Consider the following 27,155-nt stretch of genomic DNA (forward strand, 5'->3'; position numbering starts at 1 on the left):
TCAGGGGATCCTCAGAGGGTTTCGTCCTCCACACCGTCAGGTAAGGAAGATATTGTTCCAATCCAGTTACTTGCTCAATCCAGTTACTTGCTCAATGCAGTTACTTGCGTGTTGCTTTACTCGAGGCGGTGGAGATGCTGCTGGGTGCTAATGTGGATAAAATCCATAGAATGGTATCCCCAGCACTTGGAGCTCCTAGCAGGAGCTCCTACCCGGCGGCCATCTTTGCTGCTTTTCTCGCAAGCTTTGGATAACTATATTGGCCAGTAACTATGGGGAGGCGAAAGACCCAGGTGAACCAAGAGGGACTACAGGTACACCCAGAGCAACAGTAACCACTATGGATGCCATCTTGTCAAGAGCTGCTTCAGTCATTGACAAGGAGATTGAACTGGTGAAAAGGCGCTTATCTAGATCTCCCTCTAGCGGCCTTCATCCCCTCCTGAGCGGATCTAACAACCACTCCTGGGAATTCACTGGCGAAGTACAGAGTATATCTCTCTCCCGGGTTGGGTAGCGTTACCCAGGTTACGGATGTGCTTTCCCCTGTATTAGAATCTCTGGGGGAGGTACCACCTAGGCCCCTGTCTCCCATTGTGATTATGAGAAATAGGAAGGGTGCTGCTTCCTCTGTCACATCATGGGTAGGAATGGTGGGAAGAATACTCATACATCAATAAAGGCACCCTGTGGCCTTGAATCACCACAACAAATGGGGGAGGGTTGCCGGATTAGTGGTAGCTTGAAAAGAAAGTGTAAAGCAATAGGTAGCCAAGACAAAAAGACCAAGCTCAATGTGCCACTGAAGCCTGCATCTGATAACAGGGTATCTTTGGTAGAAGCATCTCCTATGGTTGACTTGCCCATGTTGGATATTTTTAAATCTACCCTGTGTTGCATGCTGGGGAAAAAGTTGTGCCCTATTGTGGCTAAGCTAAACCGTATAGAGCAAAGTATAGCAGACCAGCAGAAAATCTTGCAATCTATCCAACCACCTAATTGTGCTGTCACAGAGTCAACAAAGTCCAAAACTGCATCAGGCATTCTTCCTTTGTCAGGGGTAACTCGGGATTCTCGATCTTCTAGCACTATCCCGTCTTGTGGCGCAACTGTGGCTTCTAGAAGTACAGGGGGAATGCCAGACAGCACAACTGATGGTTTGGCAATGAATGGGGTCCCATTAGCAAAGCAATATGGACAAGCCACCCACGATCCGGGGAAGAATGCGAGAATGCAGCAGGGACTTTCTACGAATGCCCTGCAGAATCTTGCAGTTATTAATTTACCGCCTCAATCTACCCCATTGGTGGTTATCTTTGGGAATATCCCACCACTCTCACAAGGTTCAAAGGAGGACTTCCCCCAACACAAGAACAAGGTCACCTACTGGTTATCTAATAACACTTCTGTGCTCCCAGGGGTGGAACAAAATATTATTATGGTACGCCGTGTGGGCTGGTTCGGAAACACTAAGAAACCTGGAGGGGTGATTGTATAATTGTGAATTTTAATAGCCCATTGCTTGTGGAGAGAATCTTTTGGGAGGTTCTCGCCGGACCGGCTAACAGGGATTCTGGTATTCAGATTTTGCCTCTGGGTTTCTTTTATAAACCTGAAGTTCTAAGGCGTAACAACTTAAATGTATCATGTAACAGGTGGTTTCAAAGGCCAGTTGAAGCTTTCGGGGACAGCCAACTTAACCCCATGGTAGGGAGGCGTAACACATTGGGGCATCACCATTTCTCCCCCATGCTACAGGTGTCAAATAGATTTCCAGCACTCTCAAGGTCGGATGATTGCGATTGACTGAACAAAAGTTCAGAGCCTAAAGAATCACTAGTTCAGCACCAGGTGTGCCCCTATCCCCCCCCCCTGTAGTGCTGTGTCCTCTATTCAGATGTTGCCTTGGTTATTTGGCCCTGAGCAAAGGGGGGTTTTACCTATTGTACCCCTAGGGGATTCCACTGTTAGATGATTAAAACGTTCTGTCATGGAACATTTCAGGGCTAGCGAGGAAGTTTCAGGACCTGATGTGGGTGCAGTTCATCAGGCAATTCACTGTGATCTGTCTCTAGGAGACTTGGCTGGTGACTGTAACCTATTTTTGGAGGGTTACAAAGCCTTTTTTGTACCCACTTCCCCGTCAGTTAGAGGTAGAGCTCGGGGTGGTTTGGGTATATATACAGCAATAGCCATGAATTGTAGGATTAGGGAACTCCCATTCGCTCATAGTGATTTCCAAGTCGTGAGGAAATGAGAGTTTGTCTCTGATTGTTATGTTATGTTATGTTATAGTTATGTTATAGGCTGATTTGTATCACGCACTGTTAGTCGAGACAGTCCTGGCGAGTAGAGGAAACAAAGACAGCATATACCAGAGATCTAAAAGGCTTGTTTAAACAGATGTGTTTTTAATAGTTTTTTAAAACTGGTCAGATCTGTAGTGTGTCGTAGTTGGTCTGGCAGAGCGTTCCACATATTAGCCGCTCTAACCGCCAAGGATTTGCCCCCTAGGCGAGTTTTCCGAAACCTAGGGACAACCAGGCTTCTAAGTGATGCTGAGCATAGTTGACGCACCGGCTGATAGAACATGAACCTAGCCCTCAAATAGGCTGGACAGGGGCCATGGAGGGCTTTATGGGCTAGTACCAGGGCCTTATAACATACTCTTTGGGGCACCGGGAGCCAATGAAGGTTGCATAGTTGTTTGCGGACACTTCGTCTCCTAGGGATGTCAAAAAGGAGCCTAATCGCCACGTTTTGCACCACCTGCAGTTTCCCTAAAAGAAACTCAGGAGAGCCAATATACAGAGCATTGGCAATGTCCAGGCGCGAGAGTATGAGAGCCCTGGCCACAGCTTCTCTGGCAGTTCGAGGAAGGAGGGGAAAGAATTTCCTTAGGGTTGTAAGGGTACCAAAACAGGTTCCCACCAATCTTGTGATCTGTTCTCGGAAGCACATATTCGCCCCAAACCAAATCCCTAAGTTTTTTGCTGTACCACAGTCACCCTTTGGACAGTGATTTTTTGAAGCCGATAGGGAATTGTCCGTAGAGGAGTATTTCGGATTTCTCCTCATTACATTTCAGACTGGCCTGGGCCAGCCAGGCAAATACTGACGACAGACAGTGCTGGGCTTTCTCAGTCTGTAAATCATCATCATTCCAGGTGAAGAGAAGTTGGGTGTCGTCGGCATAGGCCATAATTTTAGCACCCAACCTTTGTGCCAAATGAATTAGGGGGTCATATACACGTTGAAGAGTAAAGGGCTGAGTGTAGAGCCCTGTGGGACCCCAGTTTCCACTTTGTTGTCAGACGAGTGGAATGGAGGAAGCCATACTTGTTGGAAACAATCTTTAAGAAATGATTCCACCCAACTAAGTGCCGCGTCTGCAGTCCCAATGTTCGACAACCTGGAAAGAAGCTTAAGATGGGGAACAGTATCGAACGTGGCAGAGAGGTCCAATAAAATTAGAGCCGCTCTGCCGCCCCCAATCGAGCCATTCTTTAAAATACTCTGAGACCTCTATAAGCGCTGTCTCGGTGCTAAAGGATGATCTGAAGCCAGATTGAGCAGGGTGCAGAGCCCCTGAGGCTTCCACAAATTTCTCCAGTTGCCTAAACACCACCTTCTCGCAGACCTTAGCAAGAGCAGGGAAAAGGGAAATGGGGCGATAGTTTGAAGGGAGCATTGGATCAGCCATAGGCTTTTTAATCAGGGGGAGAAGTTTTGCGTGTTTCCACTGAGACGGCATCGCACCTGATTGCAGAGACTCATTAATCAAAGTCGCTACTATAGGAGCGACTACATCAGCCACCGCACTGAGAACCCTAGCTGGGCAGGGATCTGTCGGGGATCCTGACTTAAGGGATTTAAGAATGGCAGCCACATCCTTCACTTCCACTCTATCAAAGCCAGAAAGAAACTCTGTAGGCTTGATGTTATCCTGAAATATCCAGGTAGTAGATAGATTGGTAGGGCCGGGAATCTTAAGGCTGTCCTGTATTTTTTGAATTTTATCAATAAAAAAAGTGGACCGTTTTTCACACCAACTGTGGGAGGTGGGCGTTAAAGAGGCCTCTGCTACTGGAGAAGTAAAGCTCTGCACAATAGCAAAGATTTCTCTGCTATTGTTCTTAGCTCCAGAAATTCTCTCAGCAAAGAAATCACACTTTGCCAATTTAATGGCAGCATAGTACTCACATTGAGCCTTGCGTAATTTCGCCTTAGCTATGGAGCAGTACTCCCGTCGCCATGCCCGCTCAAGCTCTTTACAACCTAACCTTTACAACCTAACTTCAGGATTTTTAGGCGATCAGTGTACCATGGATAAGATGGAGAGGCTCGTGGGCGACTATTTCTTGGATGGGGAGCGTCCTTATGGCAGTGCTCATCCATTCCGAGAAATTTTCCACTGCCCCCTCCAAGGTACAGGCGCTAGCAGGGCGGGACTGTGCTAGAGCGGTGGATAAGGCAGGAATATTAATTTTAGCTTGGGGCTATAATGCAGTAAAGGCTCAGGGGGTTTGTAAGACCACCCAGTTGAACTGCCCTATTAGGCAGGATTGTGGACATGTTGCTCATAGTCTTATGATATCAGGGGATTTCAATGTTCACCCGAGCGGTGATCCTAAAATTACTAGCTTGGGAGAAATGGGCTGTGCCAGGATGTGGGGACTCCACTTCGAGCATTCTGTTCAGGGGGATGCACCTAACGATTTGCTTAATGAATACGACCTGATCGCATTCATGTCCTCTGTAGCGCCATCAAGTAAACAGCCCATTCCGTCCTTCAAAAGACGCAGCGGTGGGTCTTTTATTGACCATATTTTGATCTCTGCTGCCCTCCAGGCCTTCCTTCGCGGATTTACAATCATAGAGAGTGTATTTAGCGATCACAATCCTGTGTGCGTGCGCTTGGAGGGTGGTATGTTGAAGAGGCAGGTAAGGGTGATAGCGACGGGTGCATTGAGACCTACGGATGGTAGGCACCGCCTTAAGTGGTCCCAGGTGGCTCTGGTTCTATTCTATGACAAGGAACATAAATTATGCGTATCAGAAATAGTTTTATGTGTGTCCCCTGGCTCCCTTGCCGTGGGTATTCTCAAGGCTTTTGAATGGATGTTTCTAAGGTGGGGGCGTTTTTAAGTGTTCCCACACAAAGAACATTGTCCAGAGATCCTAAATGGTTTAATTCTTTATGCTCTAAAGCTGCTAGAGATCAAAAGGAAACCCTGAAAGCAAACCTGAGAGATCAACCCCGGGTCCGTGTCTTCCGTCTTAATAGTAAAAGGATATTGGCAAAGCGTAAGGTGGAATTAAAGGAAGCAACATGGAGAGAACTACTAGAACCAAGTACGTTAGGTAGTAGTATGAGATTTTGAGGAATCATCAACAGACCTTTATTTGAGAGGGATGGGGCCGAAGATATAGGTACCAACATAACTGAAGATGAATGAGTGTCTTACTTTTGTTCTATATTTAAGAGTGCCACAACTCAAGAACAAACTCTAGCTAGAGCGCAAAATGACAAATCCATCCCTCTGGGCTCTGGCTGGTGGGCACGCTTAACGTTACGGCGAAGGCCGGTTGCCCGGAGTTTTGGGGCATCTCGAAAATTGTACGGGTATTCAAGAACGACGATCGCAACAGTACATTGTGCTATAGACCGATATCCCTTATTTACTCTGTGGTCAAGGTTGTGGGAGGAGATATATTGAACAGATTGGCCGCCTGGGTGGAAGATAATAAGATAATTTCTGACATCCAATACGTGTTCCGCCCAGGGCACTCTACCTTAGCACAATGCCTCAACCTATACATGATCCTCGGGAAGTACACGGTTGCCCGCCGGGGTACGATCCGCATGGCGTTCATGGATCTTTCCTCCGCTTTTGATTGTGTCAATCGGGGGAAACTGTCGCAGTCCATGAGGACCATGGGGGTGGAGGCTAGCCTGGTTGACTTCCTGAGGGACCTGCACAGGAAAACCAAAGCTAACATTAGATTTGCCTAGGATCTTAGGGTATCTAGGAATTTTAACATCAAAAGGGGAGTACGGCAGGGGTGTATCTTGGCCCTGTTTCTTTTTAATTTATACATCAATGACCTGGATAAGATCTTTGTAGAAACTGGGGTCGATTTCCCTTACCAAGGGCGAAGGGGTCTCCCGTCCTGCTTTATGCGGACGATGCGGTCCTCCTCGCCAGAACTGCAAGGTATCAGCAGACTCTGCTTGACACCTTTCGAAGCTTCATGGCTGAACGCGACCTAGCCATAAATAATTCAAAATCCTATATTATGCGGGTCGGGTTGCACCCCAAGAAGCAGTATCCCTTTAAAGTGAATGCCGAGAATGTGCCCATAACCTCAACTTTCTCATATCTGGGCGTCTTATTAGATGACCACTTGAATTGGGGTGCCCTAGTCCGGCGAAAAAGAGGGGAGGTAATAAGACCGAATACAGCCATTTACAACTTTGCCGAAAAAATGGGTAAGTGCCCTATAATGGCAATGTTGAAAATATACCAGGCACAAATGTTGCTATTGCCAAATATGGTAGTGAATTATGGGGACATGCAGCATGTGAGGGTATCCAGGTGGCAGAGAACACTTTTTTTTAACACAGCTCCTGAGAGTACCTAGAGGAACATCTAACTTAATAGTACCTGAAGAAACAGGGTTACCATACATCTGTGACATTCTGGCAATATACCCTTTGCTCTTCTGGCTCAAATGTTGGTTAAATAAAGACCTAGCCCTTAACCACCAGATATTGAGAGAAGTTTTGAGCCTGGACCACATGATTCATATCCCGTGGCTAAAATAGATAAATTGGCTGTTTTGATGAGCTGGGGCGCCCAGACCTTTTTTTAAGGCCTGATCTTATTACCACAGTGGACATGGAGTTTACAAAAGAAGTCTTTTATTTCACTCAATAGAGATGGGATAGATCTGTGTAAACCTAGCGTCCGTAAATTTGTGACGCTCAAAACTACCCCTTCCACGGAGCCATATCTTTTGTGGCCTTTTTCGGCCCACAAGTGGTTTTTATTGACCAGATTTTGTATGGATTATTTACATCTTTTTCTTGCTGTTCCGAAGGGGAGCCATAGAGCCCAGGTGCTAGCACCCTGTGGCTGCGATGGAGTGTATCTACTGTATTTGCTGCACATTATGTTTTTCTGTAACCTCTATGGAGCTCCCCGGAAGTTCTTTTTAAAACGACTTTTAAAAAAGGTGAATTTTATCCAGGTCCGCCTAACCCTTTGCTTTTTACAAATGCTGAAGACAGAATGTATCCCATTTGTGGTTGGTTTTCTGAAATCTTCACTGAGGTCCAGAAACTGTATGGAGAACTAATATACATATCGCCATATTTCAGCTGGCATCTTATTAGCTATCCCCCATGAGTTATATGTTTCTTACTGGTGGCTGATTCTTCTCCTATCTTTTTTATTACCTATCATGTTGTATATATATTCCCTTGTACCGAAAGGAATGGATATCTGCGTACTGTGATTAAGAAATGTACATATGTGCTTTTCCAAATTTTTATTGGAGATTCGTAACTTTTATTGTTTTTATTTAAAACCGAATAAAGTATTTTGAAATTGAATTGAAGTGCTTAGGTATTGGCAGACAGATACAATAAGAACATAGTGCTGGATAGGTGATTGAAGAATAGCATGAGACTGACAGAAGGTACCCTACGCTGCATGGGTACTATTTCAGTATTTAATTGGGTGGACCAATAGTATGTATCTGCTTAGAGATTTGTAGGGTCTAGGCACAGAATATTTTATGTGTACATGTGTTGGTGCCTGGGTCATTTTACAGGAATACCACCAGTTACTGGAATGATGACAGTGCTGCAAACAGAGTGTACACTTAATTTATAAGGGCTTACGTATAGGTGGAGTGATAGGATACGTAGATAGTGGAAGATAAGTGATTAAAGAAGTGCATGGGACAGACTGGTCGATTCCTATACTGCATGTGTTATAACTGGGTATTTAGAAGAGTGTATCAATAGTGTGTAGCTAATTAGATATCTGCTTGGATAGTGCACAAAATATTATAGTTGTACTTGTGTTAGTAGCTAGGCCATTCCAAAAGTTTATGACTAGTAACTAGAATAATGATAGTATTACAAACAGAGTGTATAGTCAATTTATAAGTGCTTAGGTATTGGTGGAGTGATAGGATAAGTAGATAGTGCTGGATGGGTGAGTGGAGAAATGCATGGGACAGACAGGAGGATTTCTACACTGCATAGGTACTAACTGGGTATTTAGAAAAGTGTATCAATAGTTTTTAGCTGGTTAGAGGTATGCATGCGTAGTGTACAAAATATTGTACCTGCACTTGTGTTAGTGACTACGCCATGCCTTAAGTATACGACTAATAACTGATGTAATGTCAGTGTTTCAAGAAAGTGCGTGCTGAATTTATAAGTGCTTAGGCTTAGATATTGGTGGAGTTATAGGATACGTAGATAGTGCTGGATGGGTGAATGGAGAAGTGCATGGGACAGACAGAAGGATTCCTAGACTGCATAGGAACTAACTGGGTATTTAGAAGAGCGTATCAATAGTATGTAGCTGGTTAGAGGTCTGCATGCATAGTGCACAGAATATTGCAGCTGTACTAGTATTGGTGTGTCTATGGATTCGAGATTTGTAGTCTGTATTTTAGGGTGTGAGGAGGTGCATCAGATGATCATGTGGATGATGTCATCAGTGATGTCATTTGAGATGTCATCAGTGATGTCACTGACCATGTCATGAGTAATGTAATATGTGACGTCATCAGCAGTGCATTGCGGGGGCGCGAATTATAGTTAGCACAACTAACTATAACGGCCGAATTTCTGTTGTTTTGTAGAAGTGAAATGTCCAACTATGACGTCCATAAAACCTGTGTTTTTTTCAGTGAATTTCTGAGGTTTTTTGAATGATAATTACTAACTATAATGTCCCTAAAACTTGTGTTTTTTTCAGTGATTTTTATAAATATGTATTTAATCTCCTCTCACTCTTACAAGAAACAAATCAGCACTCCGGTTGTAGTTTAGAAGTATTTAATCTGCATAGGACTTGATCCACGCATTATGGCACGTCCGAACCCTGATAACGATACAAGACATCATTGTAGCAGCCTTATTTAAATGTACAAATGCCTAAAGTTGCCAACATTAACACAGGACTAAATATTACTTTAATCCAAAAAGCTGGTGGCCATATTGGCCTGGTCACAATGTGAAAATTCAAGAATTGATTCAATAAAGAAAAGAAAACAAATGTTAATATGCGCACAATGCCATTTCAGCATATCTTGCCCCATGAGCGCCATACCTTTATTTTCGTCATCGTGACTCATTCATTATAAACATACTTAGGATTGCAAACATAGACAATGAACTACACATCACTTTAAAGGGAAAGTCTATCGGCCATATTAATCTGGGCACGTTGCATAGTATAATGATTCTAACGGGAAAGAAAAGAAAAAAAGGGGTGCTAATATACACACACCATCCCTAAATAAAGTTCGAGTGATTATAGTTCCATTCCATTCACAGCTCATTTGAGATGTCATGAGTGATGTAACTGACCATGTCATGAATGATGTTATGTCTGAGGTAATTAGCAGGGCATTGTGGGCGTGTAATTTATAGTTAGCTCAGGTAACTATAACTGCTGAATTTCACTGGTTGTGTATGAGTGAAATCTGAGTCTAACGATACGGTAATTTTTGTTTTTTCAGCACATTTCTCGTTTTGTTAACGATAACTAATACACATATCACAATGGATGGTGGGGGGTCAGAAGCAGGGCCTGGCATTGTGCTGCCCCAACCCAAGCTTGCTGCTCCTGCCTTCCCTCCTCCTAGCCATCTATTGTCCAAGCCCATGTCCCTGCTCCGTTATTACAGCCCTTTGTGGCCGTTGTTCTGCCACTGGCCGCCCCGCCTTTTCTGAACAGTTAGCTTGCTGCCCATCCACCTCCTCCCTATCCTCTGTTGTCTGAATCTATGGACTAGCCTCCTCCATCCTGCCATGCATGGTCTGATGTGCTGCCACTTCCCTCCATTTAGCATGATGTACCAGTCCACTCCTCTTGCCCTCCATTGCCCAATTCTATGCCCCATCATTGACCTCCTGCTTAGACTCTGTGCCTAGTTTGCTGCCCCTACTATCCTCCCCCCTGCCCTCCGATGTCTGTGTGCATGCCCCTGCTCCATCCTTTTTGCCCACCACGTTCCATAGACCTGCCACTCCTATCTACTCCGAGTGGTCAGTTGAGTTGCCACTCCCCTCCCACCTGCCTAGCATTGTCAGATGACTGTAACCTGTCCCTGCCACCTCCACCCTACCTGTCCACATCCCATGCTCCTATCCCCTGCCTCCTGTCCACAATGGTCCATTTTACTGCCACATTCTTCTGCCCTCCCTGGTCGGTTGTGCTGCAACTGCCCCTCCTGCCTGCCCTGCGTGGTCTGTTGTGAGGCCCCTTCCCCTGAACTCTCATCTGTGCACAGGTCCTGACCCTCCCTTCTATCCTCCATGGTCCTTTGTGCACACCCCTGCACCCTCCTTCTTGCCCATCATAGCCAGTGTGCTGCCACTAACCCTCCCGCTTGCCATGCATGGTATTCTGTGCTGCCACAGCCCCTTCTACCTTCCCTGTATGGTCAGCTAGCTGGTCCTGACCCCGTCCCACCTTCCCTCCTTGGTCTGTGTGTATGCCATTATAGTCTCACTGTGACTCTCCATGGTGTGTCTTGCTTCTAGGGCCCATCCTGCCTGACCTCCATGGTCATCTTGCTGCTCCTGCCCTGCCCCCTTGCCCCAAGCCCTCTGTTTCCATGTGTAGACCCCTCCCTCCTGACTTGTCTGTTCCATTCTAAGGATCCTGATCTGTCCCTCCTGCCCTTTATGGTCCATTATGCTACATCTTTCTCTCCTGTCTGTCCATTATGGTCAGCTAGCTACCATTGCCTCTTTCCCCTCTGTTCTATGTTGTCCATGTGTATGGTCCTGTCCCCTCCCTCCTGCTTTCTATGGATTGTTGTACTGCACTACCGTCCTGCATGCCCTGTGTGGTGTATTGTGTTGCTGCAAACCCTGATGCCTACCCTGTAGGGTCAGTTTGGTGCACCTCTCCATGTCCCTCCTGTCCTCTGTTATCCGAGTCCATGTCCCTACCCCAATTCCTCCTGCCAAGCATGATCCAATGTACCATACTTGCTAACATTTTGAACTTGGTAAGAGGGAGATTTTGAAAAAAAACTGCGGTATTGATTTTCCCCTTTGATTTACATCGAAAAAGAGGAGATTGTAGACAGGAGACAGATCAAATAAAGCCCATTTGGGCTTGAAAATATTGGATGTTTCCTGGCTGAATCGGGTCTGTTTGCATGTATGGTTGTACTTCCACTGCCTCTGCCTTCGGCCCACAATGGTCTATTATATTGCCACAGCCTCTCATGCCAGTCCTGTATTGTTAGTTAGTTGCCCCTGCCCCCCTTTCCATCGCCCTCCCTTGTCTGTTGTGCTGCCACTGCCCTGCCTGCCTGCCCAGTGTGGTCAAATTGTTGCCTCTGCACCCTCCTACCTGCCTTCAATTTTCAGAGTCCATGCCTCTGGCCTCTGCCTCTCAACAGTATCCTAATGAACAACTAGTTTGCAAACATTCTATATTTATTGCAAAAGTGTGGAACGCCTGACATCATCTTGATGTAATCAAAATTGTAATACCTAGAGCATTTCCAATCTTAAAGGAGGACGTATTTTCTGAGTTTTCAAATAGCGACAAAGCACTTTTAAATTATTTGTTATCTTTATGTTTTTTTATCCAGTTGACCACTTGATTAAATGTTGCACTTAGATGAGAGGAGGTGGTGTTACTTTCAGAGCTGCAGACTTTGCAACTGGAGAACCAAAACAAATGTGTTCTTGTGTGATGTAACCAATGCTCATGTAAAGCACTCCAATACCTGACAAGTCTGCACTATATAAAACTGCAAAACACACATTTAAAAAAAAGTGTGTTTTGCACACTTCTGTCAATGAGCTGTATGTGGTCTACATCTGGATAAGATTTGTGCTACATTTGGGTTCTTTTTTGTGTGTTGGCCATCTTGGGAGACTTATTTTTTATGAAGTTTACTAATTTCCTCATTTTGTGCAGTCTCCTAAGTGGGAAATACTTTCAGTTTTTTACTTTGGTTCCATCAAGAAGGCATTCAGATGTGTCACGCATTTGCCATAAATTCTGAATGTTAGCACTCTAGTTGCTCATTAGATCACTGTAGTAAAGCTACTGCTCACCAGGGAAGTCCGCTGCTGGTATTGAAAGTGCATGTTTCAGTCTGCATGTTAAAACATTTTAATGAAATAGAAGAGGATTTGAGAAGTCAAAATGTGCCCTAATTTTTCTTTCTACAGTACTAATTATAATTTCTATGGTAAAATGAACCCCCTCATGTTGTTCATTTGCAAATTAAATGTTTTAAGTGTTACCACTTTATTCCAATCAAGATGGCTTCAGGTGTGCCATACTTTTGTCATAAGTAAGACAGATAGCGCTCTAGTTGTTCTTTAGAACACTATGGGAAGCTGCAGTAGAACACAAAGGTATCAACTGACAGTCTCTGCTCTTGTTGGATGTACATGCTTTACTGATAATGTCAGACTTCATTCTCACATGACTGAGAAAGATAATGTGAATTTACAGAAATTATGCTCTCAGTTTAGCTTACAGATCACCTTCCACACCTCTGTGGGAAAAGCATGAGAAAAAGTTTTCTCTCAAACATGATTCATGATATCCCAGCAGAAGGCTTTTTCACATGGTAAAATCACCTTAGAACACACCACAGTTCCTAAAATGAGTATAGTACCATCAACAAATGATTTATAATGTAACTAAAGTTTTAAAACCTTCTATTAACTGCAATGCTTTTTATTGAGGTGCTATCATGTATATTGGTCCCTAGATGGCTGACAACACTTCTTAGACTAAGTGCTGACAGCCAATCAGATCTCACAAAGAGATGTGTGTTAAGGCTCCACCCAGATATATATATTTATTTTTCCATTAATAAAAAACTACTGAATGGATTTACACGATTTAACAAAAAGGGCTCTTTCTGAACAAGGGCTACCTTTTTCCAAATTTGGAGCAATTCCGTTCAGCAGTTTGGGCTGTATCCGTGTCTAAAGTTTCCTCGTTAGAACCGAGTCACAAGATAACTGTGAAATACAGGTTGAGAAACAAGAAAAGGGGGCAGGGTATCTGGCCACCTAGGCCTGCTCAGGGTGTCCCACAAGGACCCCAGAGCTAAAAGAAGCATTTTTTTTAAATCAGCCAAATTCACGTTGGGGTCTTGAATCCGGCTGAGAAAATTAAAAAAACGAAAGCATGGGCTCCCGTGCTTTGTTTTTGAAAGCCCCTGGGTGGGCCAGGTTCCATGGGCACTCACCAATTAATTTGTGGTGGCATGTGGCCCCCCATGCAGTCCTGGGGACTGCCACCTCCTCGGGTCTCTTATAAAATTAAAGTGATGTTTGGGGGAAGAGCCCCCCACACGCCCCGTGGACTACCACCTCCGTGGGGCTTTAAAGACTTGGGAGGCTCCCTCCAGGAGCCCTTGATGGCCTTGGGGACGGGCACCCCCCCAGGGCTGGCTCCTGTAATGTCCCAGGGTGCCCACCCCTGGGACATTGCCATTTGATATGGCAGGCCCGCCCTGTCATAGCAAACTCTGGTTTGCTTCATAGAAGCGAGAGCAGGAAAACCTGCTCTCGCTATAAAGAAGCAGAACAGGTTGCTTTTAAGCAAGGGGAGCTGCATGTTATCCACTGTCCTTGCTCAAAAGCAATGCAGGCTCCGGAAGAGGCTGGGAGCGGGCGGGACCGTGCGGGCATTGGGACTCCCCCCACCGTCTCCTGTGCAAAGGGCCGGTCCGAGGTTTGAGGTCACCATGGCCAGGAATGGCCTGGGAGGGGGACACCCAGCCCCTCTCCATGTTAGTTTAAATAAAATGGCAGGGCCCCAGGAGATGGGGTCCCCAGGGCCAGAGATGGCCCAGGGGAGGTGGGCCATGCAGCCCCCCTCCCAGCAAATATACATTAAAAAAACAAAAACAGGCCAGGCCTGGGAGATGGGGTCCCTGGGGCCAATACTGGCCCAGGGAAGGGGGGGGCCAGTGGTACCCTTCCTGTTTCTTTTCTTGAAAAGAGAAAACGTTCAGGCTCCGGTGGATGGGGTCCCTGTGGCCAAAAGTGGCCCAGGAAAGGGGGGGCGTGCAGCCACGATCTCATAAAATAATTAAAGAAAAAAGAAAAAAGAAACCAGCAACTTGCAGGATGGCCCGCCCCCTCCCTGCAACACTATGCAAACATGCCCCCTAGTGCGATTGAAGTTAGGGGATTAAGTCCCCTTGAATACTGAGGTTCCCTGGGGGCCAAATAGCCCACCAGGTACCTTCAGTAAGCACCACAGAGCTGTGTTGCAGGGAGGTGATCTGTGGTTTCGCCCCTTTTTACATCTCTCTGCAACGCAGCTCTGTGGCGCTTACTGGAGGTACCTAGTAGGCTAGTTGGCCCCAGGGACCCTCAGGATTAAAGAGGACTTAATCCCCCAACTTCGAATGCGCCAGGGGGCCCATTTCCACAGGGGTGCTGAGAGGGGGTGGGGCCTGACAATGTAAATTTTTTATCATAAATAACTACAAATATTTTTAGATTCAAAATAAGCAAAAAACCCATTTAAATAAATAATTGCATTTAAAAATTATGTATTAACAAAAAATATATTACATGTTTTTTTAGATACTTACCACCATATACCCCTAATAAAAAACCCACACCTAAAACATAACTTTAAAAAACAAATAATTTACACTGTTAACATACCTATTTAATAAACAAATCATCAATTACAAATTAATTATGATGTAATTATAATTAATTTTCTTCCCAGCCTAGACCCCTACAAAATCCACAACCCACACCTAAAATTCAAGTAAACAAAAGTTAGTTGCAGAATTAACATATGTAATTATCAATTAAATAATAAGTTTAATAAAAAATGAAATATGTTTTACTTACAATTAATTTACTTCAACATTGTACCCCTATAACCTCCATAAACTGCATCTAAAAGTAAAAAAAATATTACCCAGTTAACATACTTCATTGTAAATTTAATAATTAATATTGAATAACAACTAACTTTGAGTTATTACATTTGAATGATTTCCCACCATGTACCCCACAACCTGTGCCTAAAATTTAAATAAAAAAATCAACATTAATCAACAATTAAATAAAAAATTCTAAGTGAAACTAATTGATAAATTATTATAAATAGATTACTTCCCACCCTGGACCCGTACAAACCCACTAACTACATTGGTATGGAAAATCACAAAGAAGAATTAAATTTCATCTCCTAACTACTAAAAATGGTATTTTAAAAAATATTCACAATAAATAAACAGCATATACATTAAAAATATATACTGAAATACATAACACAAATTTAAAAAAACTAATTATAAACAACCATATGTTTGTGAACAATATTAATGACTGATATTTTAAAAATCAATATTACTTAACTTAAAATTGATATTCATGCAGATGATATTTTCATATCACAATATTTTGGTGACGATATTTGGTATGCTGAAATATTAATTTCAATATTTTGTCTGAATACCAGCGAGCAGCCATTGCCAATGTACTAGAACATTTAGCAAGCGTGCTCTCCTCTGTCGGCCACTGTGGTAAGTCCACTTCAAGGGTTGTGCAATATGTGCAATAAATGGGGAGCCCACTCTTGGAGAGGGGAAAAACGAAATGCTGAGAAAGGAGCTGTATTGGTTTTGGGCTGTTGCTTGCAGGCAGTGCACTCTTTTAGGCCTATACGGGTTATAAGCTTGGTCCATGGTATTAATAACCCCAACCCAACTTGTTGGATACAGCTGTACATTGTAGGGAATGACTCTGCCAGGCCACTTGCCCTGCTATATATTGATGGGGTTCCAAGTAATCCTGGGATACATCTTTACACCTAGTGTTGCCCAATTGCACCTTAATACTACATTCCTTCACAAACATAAACAAAACAAAAAGAAAACAGAAGAGAGGAATGATATAATAGAGGTATGGGATAATAGACTAATATTAATTTATTTCTTGATAACAGTATACCGCTCTGCCTCTCCTTATCAGCATCGGATTATCATTGTATGCAAAGTCCTTGAAACTTATGGTAGGCACTGGGATTTACCTGATCCGGGCCTCTCATCCCACCTGGGGGGTTTGGGGAGTCTGGTGGGGTAAGGAGTTGTCCTCCACTTATTCATGCTCTTCTTTGATTGTGTGCACTGGTGACACAGGCAAAGACAACTGCTGAGGCCTTTTTTAAGATTATTCTGATGACTCTCCTCTTTCTTCCTCTCTCTCCGCCTCCTCTTGTTGATCTTCACCTTCTGCCTCTGTAGGTGACGGCCTTTGAAAATGCTTGAAGTGTAAAATGTTTCGTATAACCCCCTTGGCTTTCCTCTTAGCAGTTATCAACATTTCACACCACTGAATGACTATCCAGGAGCATGTTTAAATGGAAATCTACATTTGTTTCCTGGAACTTATCCTTGCCTAGTGAGTGGTCTCCTACTGTGATGTCAAAGACCTTTGCACTTCGCAGTTCAGTAACCTTAACTTTCAATGGTTCGCAAGTGGTCTATTGCTTGGTCCCCCACTGTGGGAAGTATGGAATGGAGTCAGTGACCCTGTGTCCCATGCCAAGATGGTCAGGAGCTCCCCCTGTGGAGGTGCGGGGAGCCAGCTTATTCTCCCTAAAGAATGGGTATATGGCCCATTCTAACAGCATGGGCTCCTCAAATTACTTTTTGCAAAGTCCTCCTGAATCTTTCTACCTCATCTTGGCTTGATGCAATCTAGGTATGAAGGTATGTTGCAATCTCTTGTCCATAAAAAAGTGGACCATTGCTACTCTGGAGTTCCTTTAAGAATCTGGGGTTTGTCATCATTTGTTTCTAACTTTGAAAATAACTCACAGGCTGTTTGGGTGTTTGCAAGCTTTACCCAATGTTTATTTGAGTCTTATTCTATAAGGAAAAAGCTATATCACCCATTGAGGCGGCATTCAAAATCAAGACTACTGGAGACCGGTTGTCTTAAATTTTATGTGAAGCAGCGGGGTCCGAGGGCCCAGCTAAATTTTATCATGGGAATGACTATCAGCTCAATGAGTTTTTTCATGAGGTGCAACTAGTCTTTGATCAGCAGTCTTGACCATACCCTGATGGTAAGGCTCACCAGGATGATGATTGAGTTGCCATGCAGTTAGCATCCATCTGGGTCCATGGCCAGTTCTGGGCTACCAGGTAAAGAGAGTCGAGGATTCTCCTGGCTTCAGGTGTCCCATGGGCCTAATGTGCTTTTAGTGTTTCCACTGCCCTGACCAGATTGCTGCAAGGTCCAATTGGAGACATTTGACTGAGTTGGTGACTTGGTGTTACCGGAGTGTTCAGTGACATACCCAATGTATTCATTTGTTTCATTAGCATTGTCTGCTTCCTGAGGCATGGCACTCATAGGATGTCATGGCAGGTAGTCAGCCAAGTTGCTGGTCCCTTTATGGTATTCCACTTTGCAGTCATATTTATGTAGTTGCAGCAACCATCATGCAAGGACAGGGCATTAAGAAGATGCCCTGGAACAGGGGGATCAGTGGATTGTGGTTGGTGCTTATCATAGAGGGATGCACATACACATTCACATTCACATTCACATGGAGGTGAAAGGTTTGGCACCACTAGTGAAAAGCAATAACCTATTTTACAATCTGAGAGTACTGTTGCCCAGTGACCAGATGGCATATGCCACTGGTGTCAGCTCTCCACATTCTTGCCTGTACCCCGAAAGGGAAGAAAAATCTACTACAGATACCAACAATACACGAGCACCTTGTAAAAAGCAAAAAGTAACAACAGATGGTGGTATGCCGACGCAACAGAAGATCAGACTAATTGGGGTCTGTCATCACGGATTAAAAGTGAATTCCCAATGGGAGTGTGTCTCTCTCTGTTTAAAGTTTGCAATCATGAAACTCCCTGTGGGAATGGTATTTGGAATGGTGACTCCTCACTGAAGAGTGTCTGCCTCAACAGAATAAATGCATTGTGTTTGTACCCGCTGAGTGCTCCTGGTGTTTTTTTGTGCGTCCTTGGTGGTAATATCATTCTGTAATGCCTCTTGCAAAGATAATTGGACCCGATCTGTAAAGAGTTCAGCAGTATACAAGTGGCATTTGGTGGAGAATTTTATTATTACTGCCAAACCCGTCACAAATCTGTGAAGGAAGAGTTGTCACCTTACACGGAGTCCACATTTCAATAATTACGATGCAACTCTGATTGAAAAGAACCGCAGCTGATCGAGGGAGCTAGAGGATACATTTACAACCTGACTCACAATAGAACATATTAAGCCAGCGTAATACAAAAGTGGAAAATGCATTGTGGGATTTGTACCCTGTGTGGTACCTACTACCGATACCATTGATCCATGGACACTTTGTCAAAACTAAAAAGTAACAACAGATGGTGGTATGCTGGTGCAATGGAAGATTGGAGTCTCTCATCACGAATTGAAAGTGAATTACCAATGGGAGTGTGTCTCTCTTTTTAACACCATGCGTGCGGCGCATTTTCCCGCTGTGCTCTGAAGTTTTTTAAAACCCGCGGTTCATGACGAGACGAGAGGTGTACCTCATGACGAGCTGAGTTCCTCATGAGCGTCGAAGGGGTTAAAAGTTTGCAATCATGAAACTCCCTGTGGGAATGGTATTGAGAAAGGCGAAATTGGATTAAACAGGAGTCATTGTTAAATTGTGGAAAAGTAAATTTTGCCATGTTCTGTGTCCCTACGAGTCATCCATCATATGTTATCTGTGCATGATTAATATGCATATGTATTCCCCATGCTCGATTAATGACGCAATTACAGTTGTGTCCACCTCTAGTATGCCAGCTTCCAGTTCTCGTGAATACTACGAAAATCAGGCCTATGTAAAGTTACGTTGCCACGTTTCTCAGTGTGCACGTTATTCCATTGTAAAGTCCCTGTTTCTAGGCCTCAAAAGGGCCTGGACACCAGATTCAGCTTCTGACTCCTGAAGCCTCGCTGAGGAGCGATACAGCCCCCACCTGTATCCTCGACCCTTCACTTACTTCCTGCCTCGCAGTGCCCGGCTCAGCCTAGCTCTGCCTCTGAGTCTGCCAAGAGTATGTTATGATTCCAGTTATCAGTTCAGTCCTCCTTCTCTGCATTCCTAAGCTACTGAACTGTATCAATAGTTTCCATCATTGTCTAGCCTTTACGTCTCCATATAAGAGAAATACTGTATTAATGGTCATTTAATATTCTTCATCACGCACTACACGTAGAATAAAGCATGCTCCAGTCTTAGAGTCTGTTCGCCTTTACCCCGATAACTTTTGGATTCTATCAACATGTTCTCTAAACATCAGATACTAGATACTGTTTAGGTACATGTCGCCCTGACTCTCCAGACTTCAGTCTCTGCTCCTAGCACAGAGTTCGTAGCCCCCAGCTTCTCCTAGTAACCCGTCATTGCCAGTTTGCGCGCACCATTAGGTCAGAGGTCCCGGCTCCTTAGGTAGCCCCCTTCATGTTTCCGCCCCATTCATGACATATTCTGTTACGTTTGCATCACATGTCTATGTATACGCCTCTGTTACACCTACTTTCACCCTTATCTTTCGCGACTGCTATTGACCACACCCACTGCTCCGCCTAGCGTATGTATTGTAATGTAACTGTTTTAGTATATATGATCGTGCACTGTTATTAAATGTTACGCCGATTCCGATCCTGCCCCCGGCAGCGCTGCCATCCTATTCCTGTGCAGGTTGTCCTGTTCCTGTCCTTATGCTGTAATAAACCTGCAAAACTCCTACTACCTCGAATCTTGACTCTTATTTATTGAGCTATCTGTTATTCATTTATTCATTCAAAAATAGATCCGGTATTATTTATTTATTTACCACATAATGGCGCCCGAATAGGGACTTGCCCTTTCCCCACGCGTCGGTGAAGCCACGCCGACCCCCTGACCCTCTGCAGTCGTGACGGAACTCTTCTGCGCACCGGCAGATATTTCTGCTTCAAGTATCCCTCAGGCCCACGGAGGAGACGGAGGAGGCGGTCCAGCATCCAGACGAGACGGTGGAGGAACGCGGCGAGTCCCGACCAGAGCCCAAGCCGAGAGTCCACGGTCCGAGGTATCCGGAGGCCCACCCGTAACAGAAGTCCGAAGTTCGTCCGTCCGGCGTCGAAGCAGTCCAGTCCAGTCCGAGGCTTTCCGTTCTTGCTGCCCGGTGAGTACCGTTGCTGGGGTAGTATCTAGACAGGGTCAATCTAATTGACTCTGGTCCGTGGGTTGGTGGTACACAGACCCACAAACGAAGTGTCCACTTCGGTGGATACGGGTCCTGACGTGTCTCTGTATGAGACCGGTAAGTTTCGTACTGTTTCAGCAGTGCATCTAGTTTCTGTTCTAGTCAGTTCTGTTCTCGAGAAAATTCATGTATTCTGTTTTCCGTATTCCAGGTAGTATTCTGTTCGAACTGTTATTCTGAATGTTGTTCATGTATTTTAATGTCGTGGTATGAGTGCGAAGTGATTCTCGTGTTTATTGTGTATTGTATTGTGTCCAGATTATAGTTCAGTCATGCCACTCTTTTCAAAACTGCGTCAGTTAAAAACCAGAAAAGGTCTGCTAGAAGCAGCAGTTCCTGTCCCGCCTAGGGACAGTCCAGGTCATTTTATGTATCAGAAGCATGGCATAAGCGCCATATTGTATCTAGATTTATGGGTCGAGTATACCAAACAGTTAGAGGAAAAGTATAGATGGCCTGTATCAGGCACATGGGATGCCGAGTGCATCATGCGAGTAGAAGAAGCATTATGGAAAAAGAAAGCCAGACAGTCACAGAAAGATGCCATCGAGTTATGGCGCAAATAATCTCATAAAAGAACCGAAAAAGAAATCAGAAAGTCAGAATTAAGTAGAGAATCCTTAGAACGAGCCCAAGAAAGGGAATTAATCGAGATAGGTGAACGAGTCAAAACCGAACAGACAGACAGACAGAGGAACGCCCTCATTAAGGGTATGTATCCTCTTCTTGCCGAGGGCTTGCCAAAAGCGACCCCAGAGGCATCCAGTAATTTCCCGCTACCATTAGTTCCGACCAAGCTACGTCACAAACCGACCGCAGCTGATATTTTCATTTCGTCCTATTTGGACGACACAGTCCCAGAATATGCAAATCCCGCTCCGCCAGTCCCTGTAAATCAGGCACTTCCCGCTCCTCCAGACACCGGAGTACCTGTTACGGTACCCCCGGTCCAGCCCGCCATACAAGTCCAGCCTGCATTTCCATTTCCCACTCTGCCAGGACGAAGAGCATCAGTAGACGACTCTAGTTTAGGGGCCGCAGGGGGAGGTCCTCCTCAAACCCCGCCGCCACACAAGCGTCTAACGTTAGCCGAATTACATGCACAAGCGTCACAGCGTACGCCCAGATATCAGTCTGTTGCAGAATAACGAATGTGGCTATGATCCAGTCCCAGGCGAGGATAATATGGTTTTATATTCATTACGCGTGAGAAAGGTGACCGAGTATCTAGTCACCCTACCAGATATGAAAGAAGATCTAGACAGAATATATCGTTTCATCCGTACAGGGAATGATCCAGAAAGTATTAGTGACGTCATGTGCCAAAGAAAAGTTGAAGTCCAGCTCATGCTATTAAAGTTTCTGATTAATTGTCTAATACGAGAACAAGATTATCCGACCAAAGATCGAGCCGAAATGAAAGTCCTGACAAGGTGGAGTGATAATATAGCCGAGGGTAAGCACAAGACCATCAGTAGTATAGAGAGCATGTACAAGAAAATTCATAAAGAAATAATAAGGTTACACGATCAACGGAAAGCAGCACAAGTAAGCGAGAAAGAAAATGACTCTTCTACAGAAGAGGTAGAGGACGAGAATCCCGACAGAATAGCGTATGTAGGAAAATCTAGATTTCCAGATCGCCATTTGCGCCTAGAACACAAGTCAATTTTTCATCATCCAGCACCAGAACAAGGTTCTCTGGAACAAGTATTTCAAGCTACCGATCACATTCTGAAATCACGAATCGGTTACAGTGAATTAAGTACCATGCATGAACAAGAACTAGTCCGATCAGCAGTCCGATGGATTACTGATTCTACCACTTTTCCAGACGAAATAGTGGCACAAATGTTTCTGAAATTGCTCCCAGCCGAGCAGCGACTGGTGGGTATGTATATGACCCAGCACCTCATTACATTGTATGAGGGTCAACATTCTGATCCAGGTCCGTTACACGATGTCCTGAACGAGTTACTCCAGTATAGATGGAAAGGTTTAGGTACTGATTTAATTAGTGTCATTCTAGAACAGCGCCACAAATATAGTATGTTTTTGAACCCGCATTTTGTTCATGTCTCACCCCCAGAAAGTAAACCCTTTTACATAGACAGACAGAATCCGTTACGAGAAGTGCATCCAATTAAGACAGACGGTGGTGAAATGCAACGAGTGTTTGTTTACACCCCTATCACAAAGATGGAACTCTTAGAGATGAAAAAGTTAATTCCCTGTCATGATAAAGATCCAGCAGGGTTCCACCGAGAATTAAAAGACATGCTCCGTATGGGAGAATACACGTATCCAGATATTATTAAAATGTTAAAAGTCCTGTTGCCCGCAGGGGTATATGAGAAACTCAAGGAAAAAGAATGGGAGGTGGGAGAGAAAAAGATCGATTGGACAGTCCTAGAAGCTGAAGACAAGGCACGAGTACCAGGTACCGGTCTTGGAGATAAATGTAAAGAATTACCAGAATTATTAATACAAGTTTTGCCTAGGTTATTGACAACTAGAAAGGAAGACTGGGATGCAATCTCAGCCTGTAAACAGAAACAAGACGAAGATATTAGTGATTATTATTCCAGATTTGAGAAATGTTTTACCATAAACAGTGGCCTCAAGACAAGTAGCGAATCATACCCTCATCTTTTTGTTACTAAATTAGTCGAGAATTCAAGTCCACAAATTAAAAACCGAGTTTTGAAAGTTGAAAGTACCTGGCAAGCTAATACCCCGTCCCAGATGTTACAGATGCTTCAATATCACCAGAATAGAATCAGAGAAGAGCAAGAACATGAAAGGAAACGTATGAAAGACACGAAAATGAAAGTACTAGTTGCACAATCTGTTCCTCAAGACAGTCAGAAAAGGGGTCCGAATCAAGCCAGTCATCCTGCAGCTCCCGTTAAAGGGAACTGCAATTATTGTAAACAGCCAGGTCATTTTATAAACGAGTGTGCAGTTCTGAAACACAACATAGCTACCGGTAAGACTAAAGAAAGACCACGTCCGCCGAGACAAGAACAAGTTACACAGACTCCTCAGTCACAGAATGCACCACAGACAGTTACAGCTCCGCAGCCTATCGCTGCAACACAGCATGTTACACAGCAGATGTACCAGTATGCACAGTCTGAGTATCCAGAGTATCAGCCATACTCATGAAACAGCCTAGAGAGGGAGGTAGGCTTGCCTCTCATCGAGATACCTGTAGATCAAGAAGGTCCCTATGTTCACAGTCAAGTACTAGGGAAAGACAGAAAGTTTCTGATTGATACAGGGGCAAGTAGGACCACTATAAGTCACGCCGAAGTTCCAGGGGCTCCGCTCTCAGGCTCAAGAAATGTTTCCCTTGGATTTTCAGGAAAGCCTATCGTAAATGAAATATCAAAGCCAGTTACTCTAGAAGTAGGTCCACTGTCCCGCACTACTGATCTGTTACTTACTAAGTCATGTCCAGAAAATCTGTCAGGCATTAAAACACTGAAAGAATTAGGTGCAGTTATATGCTGTTCCCCAGAGGGAATACGATTGTTCCTACGTGACTTCAAGCGTCACTATGTATTACGAGATTTTGATCCCAGATTGTCCAATGTTCCACAGCATCTATGGGCGCAAGGTCCAACTGATGTTGGCTTTATGCAAATCACACCCCATCGTGTGACTCTCAAGCCAGGTGTAGTCCTGCCACGAATCAGACAGTACAGATTGCCACCTGAGGCTGTAGCAGCCTTATCCAAAATTATTGACGAGCTCATCGCTCAAGGAGTAGTTGTAGAAACTGACTCCAATGTATGTAATTCTCCGATCATTCCAGTCATGAAACGTACTGATCCAAATGCACCCCCAGTATATCGTTTAGTGATTGATCTCCGAGAACTTAATAAATGTATTATTCCTCAGTACCCAGTTGTCCCAGATATCTCTTCCCTATTGACAGCCATTGATTCAGAAGCTTCATTTTTTACTGTCATAGACCTCAAGAACGCGTTTTTCAGTGTCCCCATTCATCCAGACAGCCAGTTTCTTTTTGGATTTTGTTTAAATGGAAGGAGCTATATGTTCACACGAGCTCCTCAAGGTTTCACGGAAAGTCCTAGTATTTACAGTCAAGCACTCAAGAGACAACTAGACAACATTCACATGCCAACTGACACTGCCCTGCTCCAGTATGTCGATGATCTCCTGATCACAGCCCGTTCTGACCATGCTTGCGAGCGAGCATCACTTACAGTCTTGTATTTCCTAGCCGAGATGGGACACAAGGTGTCCCCTTCTAAGCTTCAATTCTGTGTCCAGCAAGTGGTCTACTTAGGACACTTACTGTCCAAGAGGGGTAGGCAGTTGACACCAGACCGTATCCAGTTAATAGCGAGTCTTCCTCAGCCCAAGACCCAGAAGGAGGTACGTGCTTTTATCGGCCTCACTTCTTATTGTAGACAATGGATTCCTCAGTATGCATTTCTAGCCAAGCCACTGATACAGTTAACGACACAGGAGGCAGCCGTATCGACTGTCCTCCCTTGGACATCTGAACATACACTCAGTTTCAATGAGTTAAAGAAAGCCCTATGTCAAGCTCCAGTTCTAGCAACACCGAACTACAGTAAGCCTTTTACACTTTTCGTCACAGAACGCGAAGGTACAGCATTATCTGTTCTCACACAAGATCAAGCAGGACAATACAAGCCTTGTGCTTATTTTTCGAGCACATTAGATCCTGTAGCCCAGGCTCTGCCTGCGTGCCTCAAGTCAGTTGCAGCCACAGCACTAGCTATCAGACAAAGTGATTCCATAGTATTAGGACACTCCCTGACAGTACAAGTTCCACACTCCGTGGAAGTTCTTTTAAACCGAACGCAAACTCAGCACTTGACAATTGCACGTTTAACAGGTTATGAATTGACACTGTTCCAGCCACACATAGAAATCAGACGCTGCAACGTTTTAAATCCTGCTACATTGTTACCATCAGTTACTTCGAATTCTGCCACACACGATTGTGTGGAAGTAGTTAACATCATGACCAAGCCAAGACAAGATCTGACAGATATTCCATTACCAGATCCCGACCTGACACTTTATGTGGATGGTTCATGCATGAGAACTAGTACAGGAGAACTAGTCGCTGCGTATGCAGTGACTACTGACACTGAAGTTATTGAAACACACCGTATTGACACCCTGTCTGCTCAAGCAGCGGAGCTAGTTGCTCTGACTCAAGCCTGCATACACGCCAAGAACCTGAAAGTTAATGTTTACACCGATTCACGTTACGCATTTGGAGTCGTACACGACTTTGGAGTGCTCTGGCAGGAGAGAGGTTTCATGACTTCTCATGGAACCAAGATTCAGCATGGTCTCCTTATTCAAGCTCTGTTAGATGCCATACATTTACCGACATCCATTGCTATCATGAAGTGCAAAGCACATACGAAAGTTACTGACACTATTTCCCAAGGTAATGATCTAGCAGATCGCACAGCCAAGCTTACAGCTCAGACTCCAGACATTCCAGTTAATAAGACACCGACATACACTCCAGATCTGACTACCTGTATGACAGTTAAGGACCCTACTCAAGATGTCATAGATATCCAGTTACACGCTACTCCCGATGAAATCAAGAAATGGTCCGAACAAGGAGGGGTCCAGACAGATCAGGGATGGATGACAAAGGGTAGAGCCACATGGTTTCTCCCCGACTCTATGGTTCAAGTCATTATTAATACCGCACATAGTCCAGCACATTTAGGAGAAAAAGCTATGTTAGGCAGTATCCAGAATATTTGGTTCAACAAGCATTTACGAGCTGCAGCCAAGCAGAAAGTCCGTACCTGTATGATATGTTGCCAGTTCAATCCAGGTAAGAGTGTCCCGGTGGAACAAGGTGGATTCCAGCCCCCTGACCACCCTTTTGAAGTCCTCCAGATGGATTACATCCAGATGGAGCGATGTCGAGGTTTCAAGTATGTCCTTGTAGTTGTATGCGCTTTGTCCAGGTGGACGGAGGCATATCCAGTCCCCGATTACACAGCCGCGACCACTGCCAAGCAGTTGGTTCATGAGTTCTTCCCCCGTTACGGACTCCCTAGAGTCGTATATTCTGACAACGGTCAGCCATTCTCATCTGAACTCATGAAACACGTGTCCCTTTTGTTAGGGTACCAGTGGAAGTTCCATTGTGTACGCCATCCTGAAGCAGCCGGTCTCGTAGAGAGACATAATCAGACCCTGAAAATCCGCATTGCAAAAGTATGTCAAGAGAAAGGTGTAGACTGGCTAATAGCTCTGCCAGTTGCTTTGTTCTATATGCGCATGTTCGCACATTCCAGATCAGGTCTGTCCCCGTATGAAGTCGTTTTCGGCCGCCCCCCTAACATGTGGGGTACTCCTAGACCCCGAAGTATTACCGATGTTTCAAGTAATATGCTGACAGATTACCTAGCTTCCTTGATGTCTGCCCTCAACTCTTGTCGTTCACAGGTTGCCGCCGCATTTCCAGACAATACCGAGGTGGCACCGCATGAAATCGTTCCCGGATCCATGGTCCTAGTGCGAAATTTCGATCGCTCAAGTCCGCTGGAGCCTCGCTGGAAGGAGCCTCGACAGGTCCTCCTGGCCACCCG

The sequence above is a fragment of the Lissotriton helveticus genome, chromosome 7 (assembly GCF_964261635.1).
Source record: "Lissotriton helveticus chromosome 7, aLisHel1.1, whole genome shotgun sequence".
Lineage (NCBI taxonomy): Eukaryota > Metazoa > Chordata > Amphibia > Caudata > Salamandridae > Lissotriton > Lissotriton helveticus.